This window comes from Sciurus vulgaris, assembly GCF_902686455.1.
Source record: "Sciurus vulgaris genome assembly, chromosome: X".
Taxonomy (NCBI): domain Eukaryota; kingdom Metazoa; phylum Chordata; class Mammalia; order Rodentia; family Sciuridae; genus Sciurus; species Sciurus vulgaris.
In genome coordinates, this window is record NC_136471.1 from 70,253,634 (window position 1) to 70,261,880 (window position 8,247).

Sequence of the window (8,247 nt, forward strand, 5' to 3'; positions counted from 1 at the left end):
AGTGTAGAAGGATGAGGGAGGTCACTGGGAGCATGCCTTTGGAGATTATATTTTGTTCCAGGTGCACAGAACATTCTCTCTGCTTCCTTGTTTCCTTGTTCTGAGCTGTTTTCCTCCACCATGCCTTTCTGCTATGATATTTTGCCTCACCTTGGGTCCAGAGCAAAGGAGTCAGTCATCTATGAATTTAGACCTTGGAAACCATTTGCACCAACTAAACTTTCCCTCCTCTAAAATTGTTCTTTCCAGGACTTTGGGTTACGTGGTGAAAAGGCTGGCTAAAACAATGCTATGAAAGATCGTCAGCGAAATATTAAGGAATAAATTGCACACATTATAACTAAACTCAGAAAAACAAAGTATTTTCTTATAATTTCCCTGGGAAGTAATTTTTTAGTCAGGAAAAAAAAAGGAGGGAATAAAACATAATAATAAAGAAAGAGGAAAGACTAGAGGGAGAGAGGGACAAAGTATAGGAAAAGAAATGGAGATAAAGATTTAAAAAGAACAAGAACCTTTGTAGCATTTTGAACATTCCCCCCAAAATGTATAGTATAAAACCAAAATAGTTGTTTCCTTTGTAATATATTACTTAAAATATTGATAGATGATCTAATGAGAGCCAAGTGTATGTGCTGTATGTTTACCTTAAGTAGTTACTTAACGATGTCTATTAAAGTCTAACCATAATTTACATTCCCTCTTTCACTACCAATACAGATACATAGTAAATTATTTCTTTTAGTCATTTTCTTTGCAACCAATAAAACCTCCAATTCGTGGATATCTACAAAGGTAATTAGAAAAATGTGATATTAAAGTTATTGCTGCGTCTCTAAAACATGCCAAATACTCATAGTAGTTTGATAGTACTGTATGCAACCATCAACATTATAAGTGTTTCCTCAGGTAACAAATCTTTATTAAGTCCAAGTAAGAAGAGTGGAGATGTAAGGTGTGCAAGGAGTAAGAAAATGCCATGTGAGCCAGGCTCGGTGCCACATGCCTCTTAAGCCCAGGTTGAGGCAGGAGGATCAAAAATTCAAAGCCAGCCTCAGCAACTTAGAGAGGCCCTAAGCAACTTAGTGAGACCCTGTCTTAAAATAAAATATAATAAAAATGGTTGGGAATGTGGATCAGTGGTTAAGCACCCCTAGGTTCTGTCCTAGAAAAAAAATAAATAATACATGAAAATGGTGAAGATAATGAAAATGGAATAATAGAAAGTTATAGTAAGCTTCATTACAATATATGAGTTAGAAAACTTGAGTTGCAAATGACATAAAACAGTACTGCAATAACAAATCAAAGAAATAAATAAGTATAATTATGCTTTTAATCACAAGACCTTCTGGTACATGGTTGTCATGGGTAAAGGAACTGAAATATATTGATGACCTGAACTTCAGATAAGTAATTAGTCTAAAAAGATGAGAAGAGTAGGAATCTAAAACAATACCCCAGAGAGTGGGCAACATCAAAATAATGAATCAATAAAATGTGTTCATCACTGTAGATCTAAACCTGGTGAAATAAAACATTTAAAACAAAACGTCAATGTCCTTTGAATATTTTTAAGTAACCAGAAAAAAAGAAAGCTAAAAATTAAAGGGAAAGTAAAATAATTACTATCTAAGGCCAACTTGTTAACATATGTAGTACTTCTCTTCTCTTATCACAATTCAGACAGTTGTTTCCTGCTTCCTATCCTTCTTCCAGATGGTGCTGGCTTTTCTCTAATGGTGTCATTGAGGGAATTTGCAAACATTAGTTCAGGAATGAATTCTGAGCCAATGAAATGTTGTTTTATGGACTATTTCCAGATTCATGAGAATCTCATGTTTTAAAAGTAGTCAAAATTCTACTACTGTATTAGAAATAAATACACTGTGTGTGTGTGTGTGTGTGTGTGTGTGTGTGTGAGAGAGAGAGAGAGAGAGAGAGAGAGAGAGAAATAGGTATTATCAAAACAAAACTTTATTCTTAAATAAAGGTATTAAGTTTTCTGTATATTGCTTTATTTTAAGCTTGTGAATCGTTCATTACCTAGAAATTGTGCTTAAATGTTTCATTACAAAACTATTCTTATATAATGACAAGCAATAAAAAACAAAACCTACGCAAATAAATTTAAAAGACTGAAATATCATAAAATTATTAAAGCTATTTATGATTAGTTTGTTAAATGGGTAAAAGTTTTTCATCATACACTTTCATTATTGTATTAATTTTATGTAAATATGCATTATATTTGTGATAGTAAAATACATTTTAAGTGGGAGCATTAAATTAGTGCCTTTTATGACATTGGAAGAAAGAAAAACAATGAAATGGATGTGCTGAGTGTGAATAGGAAAACAATGATGACATCTGCAAGCAATACTGAATTGGAGGGTCAACCTATAAGGGATTGAAAAGAGCTTTGGACCATATATGTATATAATGGTATAGAAAGGAGTGTCCTACGTTTGGGGTTCTTAAGCTGAGTTAAACTATACATCATAGCTCTCTCAGCTCATCGAAGCAAGCCCATATCATGTAGATGCCACAATTTTGTGGAGCTCCAAAATTCTAAGTTTATTCCCAGCTCACAGGTGATGTTTCCCTGATTTCAGACTCCTAATTGTACAGCATATTTACTAATTCATTGAAATATCTAATATGTGTTGGCAATGTACAATGCAATGAAGATAACAAATTAGACACAGACACATTCCCTGACTTAATATTGTTTACAATTAGAGAAACCAGATTTATAATTGAATTATAAAGTACTAATTACTGTGAAGGAAGAGAAGTACAAAATAATTTTATATGTGATAGAGAGATCTAACTTGGTCTATTAAGTAAGGTAATTTTTGAATTTATATCAGAGGATAAAAGAAATTGATTAGGTCAAATATAAGGGGAAGATGTTGCCACATCATTGTAATATTATGTACAAAATCCTTGAGATACAACAGAAAGTAAATGTGAAAATTAGGTAAGAGGCTAATGAGGTTGAACCTCAACAAGTAAATGAGACAGTAACACAAAATAGAGTGTTAAGTGAGGGAGTAGGGGATAAATTATACGAACCTTGGTTAAAAGTTGTTGCCCTTAGATGCAGAGCAAAATGGAGGCAAGTTCCTCTGGCAAGCTCTCCCCATAGACACCAACTTAAACAGCTACTCACAAACATAATTACTAGCACTAGAGCTAAGTAAATCAGGTGAGAAACCAAGGTGTCTTCTTTCAGTATAAAAAAGTGAAGAGAAATACTAAAGAAGGCAGGAATGAAGTAGTTTTATACATCACCCCTTCTCCAACTATAAGCAGCCCAGCATTGATAGAGGTGCCTTTCATTTGGTAGAATGAGGGAGAATTAAGGCCAAGCCTTAAACTTGAAACTCAGTACTAGGTTGGTCATGGTGAAACCCAGTGTCAGACAAAGCCTCATGATCTCTAGGTGTTGGCAAGGATATGGGGGAAAAGGTACACTCATATATTGCTGGTGGGGCTACAAAATAGTGCAGTCACTCTGGAAAGCAGTGTGGAGATTCCTTAGAAAGCTTGGAAATGGCCCACCATTTGACCCAGCTCTACCACTCCTTGGCCTATACCCAAAGGACTTAAAATCAGCATACTACAGAGATACAGCCACATCAATGTTCATAGCTGTTCAATTCACAATAGCCAGATCGTGGAACCAACCTAGATGCCTTCAATTGATGAATGGATAAAGAAACTGTGGTATATATATATATACAATGGAATATTACTCAGCCATAAAGAATATTAAAATTATGGCATTTGCATGCAAATGTATGAAATTGGAGAATACCATGCTTAGTGAGAAAGCCAATCTCAAAAAACTAAAGGAAGAATGATCTCGCTGATAAATGGATGATGACACATAATGGGGGGGTGTGGGGGGCAAGAATGGAGGAAGGAGGGACTGTATAGAGGAATAAGAGGGGTGGAAGGGGTGGGGGGGAAGGAGAAAATAACAGAATGAATCAAACATCAATACCCTATGTAAATTTATGATTACAAAAAAGGTATGCCTCTACTTCATGTACAAACAGAGAAACAAGATGTATCCCATTTGTTTACAATAAAAATGAATTTAAAAAAATTATCCCAACCTCAGGAAACATGAGGAAGCACAAGACCCTATTTATTGTGTTAGGGTAAGGTAGTAATCTTGTTACTTTGCCCTGGAACTTAGTGCTGGAGTGATTAAACCTAACCAAAAAATAAAACAAAAAATAAAAGTAAAATCTTACAAAACTTTGGAAAGTTTACAAATACATGAACATTAAACACTTTACACTTTAATAATCAATGTATCAAGGAAAAATCAAGAAATGAATCTAATAAGGATTTTCTTGAATCAAATTAAAAAAGGAGACACAATACACTAATACTTATGAAATACAAAAAAAATCAGCATTAATAATGAAATTATAGTAATCAACGGCCAGATCAAAAAAGTTGAAAGATTTAAGATAAAAAAAAAAAAAACATGACTACATCCAAGGAACTAGAAAAAAAGAACAAACTAAATCTAAAATAAGTAGAATGAGAAAAATAATAAATATCAGAGCTGAAATAAATTAAATGGAGAAGAATAAAGGGACAACTTTGTGGACACATACACAAATTTAGCAAAGAGGATATTAAAAGTATAAATACATCAATAAAAAGTAATGAGATTAAAGCAGTAATAAAAAGTTCCCTCAAAAATCAAGCCCAGTTCTGAACCAATTTAAGGTGAATTTCACCAAACTTTTAAAGAAAAACTAATACTAATGCACGTTAAACTATTTATAAAATACAATAGGAATAATTTCTTCAAACTCATCCTACAAACCAATATTACTCTGCTACCAAAACTCATTAAGGAAACAACAATAATAATTTAAAATATTATAGACCAATATCCTTGATGAATAAACATGCAAATTTCTCAATAAAATACTTGAAAATCGAATGCAACATAACATTACAAATATCATATGCCATGACTAGATAGTTTCTTTCTAGGGATGCAAGATTTATTCAACATACACAAAGCAATAAATGTAATATGACATATAAATAGAATCACACATAAAAATCACATGTCAATAGATGCAAAAATTATTTTGAAAAAATTATAAGTTTCAATGTAAAAGGCTTGAAAAACTTATGTATAGAAAGACCATACCTCAGCATAATAAAAGATATGCAGAGAAAACCCAAAACCAACACCATACCGAAATGGGAAAAATTGAATTTCTTTCAAAATGTGGAATAAAACAAGGCTGTCCATTATCAGCATTGTTTTCAGTATTGTAAAATTTAGCTAAAGTGACCAGGCAGCAAACATAAATAAAACAAATAAAAGCAGGAAAAGAAAAAGTCAGATTATATCTGTTTGCAGATGACATAATTCTATACATAGAAAAAACTGAAAAGTGTCCACAGATGATATACTGATATAATTCTATACCTAGAAAAAAACTAAAATATCCACAAAAATCTCTTAGAACTGGCAAACAAACTAAGGATACAAAAGTAAAATACAAAAACTCTTAACTTTCCTGTACACCAACAATGAACTCACTGAGAAAGAAATCAAGAAAACAATCCCATCCAAAATAGCTTAAAATGCTAGTAATAAGCCAAACCAAGGAGGTAAAAGGATCCTAAATGAAATGATAAAATTCTGCAGAAACTGAAGAATATACTAGAAGATTTAAAGAAATCCCATCCATGGGTTGGGAGAATTACTATTATTTAAATGGACATTCTACCAAAAGTAGCTTACAAATTAAAATAGAAACCCCCTTAAATTACTAATGAAATTCTTAGTAGAACTAGAAAAATCAGTTTTAGAATTCATATTAAAGCATAAAAGATCCAGAACTTTCAAAGCAATTCTGAGCAAAATGAACACTAGAGGCATTGCAATATCTGCTATGGTTTAGATATAAAGCGTCCCCTGAAAGCTCATGTGTGAGACAAGACAGGAATGTTCAGCAGTCGGATTTTATGAGCTATAACTTAGTTGGTGGATTAAAATATTTGATTAATAATTTGAATAGATTAATGGGTGATAACAGTAGGAAGGTAGGGTATGACTGGAGAAAGTGGTTCACTTGGGGGCATGCCCTTGGAAATTATATTATCCCTGGTTCCTTGAATTCCAGCTCTCTCTGCTTCCTGATTGTCATAAACTAAGCAGCTTTCCTCTGACACATCCTGTGACCATGACGTTCTGCCTTAAGTTAGGTCCAGAGCAATAGAGTCAGCAGACCATGAAATGAACCTCTGAAGTCATGAGACAAAATAAACTTTTCCTCCTCTAAGTTGTTCCCATTGGGTATATTTGTTGCAGCAACACAAAACTGATTCATATTGCAATACCTTATTTTGAATATAGTATAGAGCCATTATTGTAGCCAAATACATGTTATTGGCATGAAAATAGACATGCAAAATATCAATGGAGTATAATAGAGGACCCAGGAATAAACTCATACATCTATAACCATCCAATGTTTGATAAAGGAGCCAAAAACCATATTTTGGGGAAAAGAGAGAGCTTATTTATCGTATGGTTCTGGGAAAATTGAACTCTGATTATCAGAAAATAGAAATCATAGCCCTATCTCTGACACTGTGAAAAAATCAACTCAAAATGAATTAATGACATGAATTTAAGACCTGAAACTTTAAACTATTAGGGAAAAAAGGAGAAAAAAAAACCACTTCAAGATATAGGTACATAAAATGATTTCCTGACTGGGACTGTAATGAACAAATAATCCAATTGATATTTGAAGAAAATATATATGAACAGAAAATACTCAAAAGAAATACAAATGGCCAAAAATTGTAAGAAAAAGATGTTTGACTATTTCACCATTTGGAGAATGCAAATCAAGACTACATTGAGATTCCATCTCATCATAGTTAGAATGGCTATTATCAAATAAAAATTCTGGCAAAGATGCAGGGGGAAATGAATCCTTAGATTCTGTTGTTTGGAATGTAAATTAGTGTAGCCACTATGGAAAACAGTATAGAGGTTCCTCAGAAAACTAAAAATAGATGTATCATGTATTCCATCTATGCCACTCAGGGTATATATACAAAAGGTATCAGATTCAGAACACTATATATACACTTTCATACCCATGTTTATTACAGCAATACTCACAATAGTCACATTATGGAATCAGTCTTGATGGTTCTTATGGTTTAGATAAAAGATGTCCCCCAAAACCTCATTTGGTAAGAGAATACATGAATTTCAGAGGTGAAAATATTAGATTATAAGAGGTATAAATTAATCATTGGATTAGTATACTGACATGGATTAACTGGGTGTTAACTGTAAGCAGGTAGGATATGGCTAGAGGAGGTGGGTCACTGAAGGCATTTTGGGTCTTATATTTTGTACCTAGTAAGCAGAGATAGATCCCTCTGCTTCCCGACACTGCCATGAACTAAGCACTTTTCCTACCCTGGATGTTTCCCCATGATGTTCTGCCTCACTTTGGACCCAGAGCTATGGAATCACCTGACGATGAACTGAACCTATGAAACATGAGCCAAAATAAACACTTCCTCCTCTGCACTGTTTTAGTCAGGATTTACCAACACAGTCATGAAGAAACTGACTAAAACAATGGCCATCAGTGAATAAATGCATAAAGAAAATGTGGTATATATGGACAATACAGAATTACTCATTCAGAAAAGGAACTAAATCATGTCATTTTTGGAAAAACTGATACAAGGTGAAATCAATCACATTCAGAAAGACACTTGTCACATATTTTCTATTATATGTGGCATCTAGAAAGAAAAAAAAATCAAAATAGATAACAGAAAAGTACAAGGGGAACTATTAAGGAAATGATAGGGGCTGGAGTGAAGGGGAGAACGGGATAGAGAGGAAAATAGCAAGAGGACACACCACCAAAGACATACAACAAAAGTACATCATACACATGTATGAAATTGTTACAATGAAAGTCGTTGTTTTATACAATTACTATGTACTAATAATCATAATAAAATGCATTAAAAATTTAATGTAAGATCTAAAATATAAATGTGATAGAAGAACATAAAGGAAATGCTTCAGGATCTGCTATGGGTACAGATATTTTAGGAAAAGACTTCAAAAGCACAGAAAACAAAAGCAGAAATTGACAAGTGGGATTACATCAAACTAAAAAGTTTCTGTACAGCAAATGAAACAATGAATGG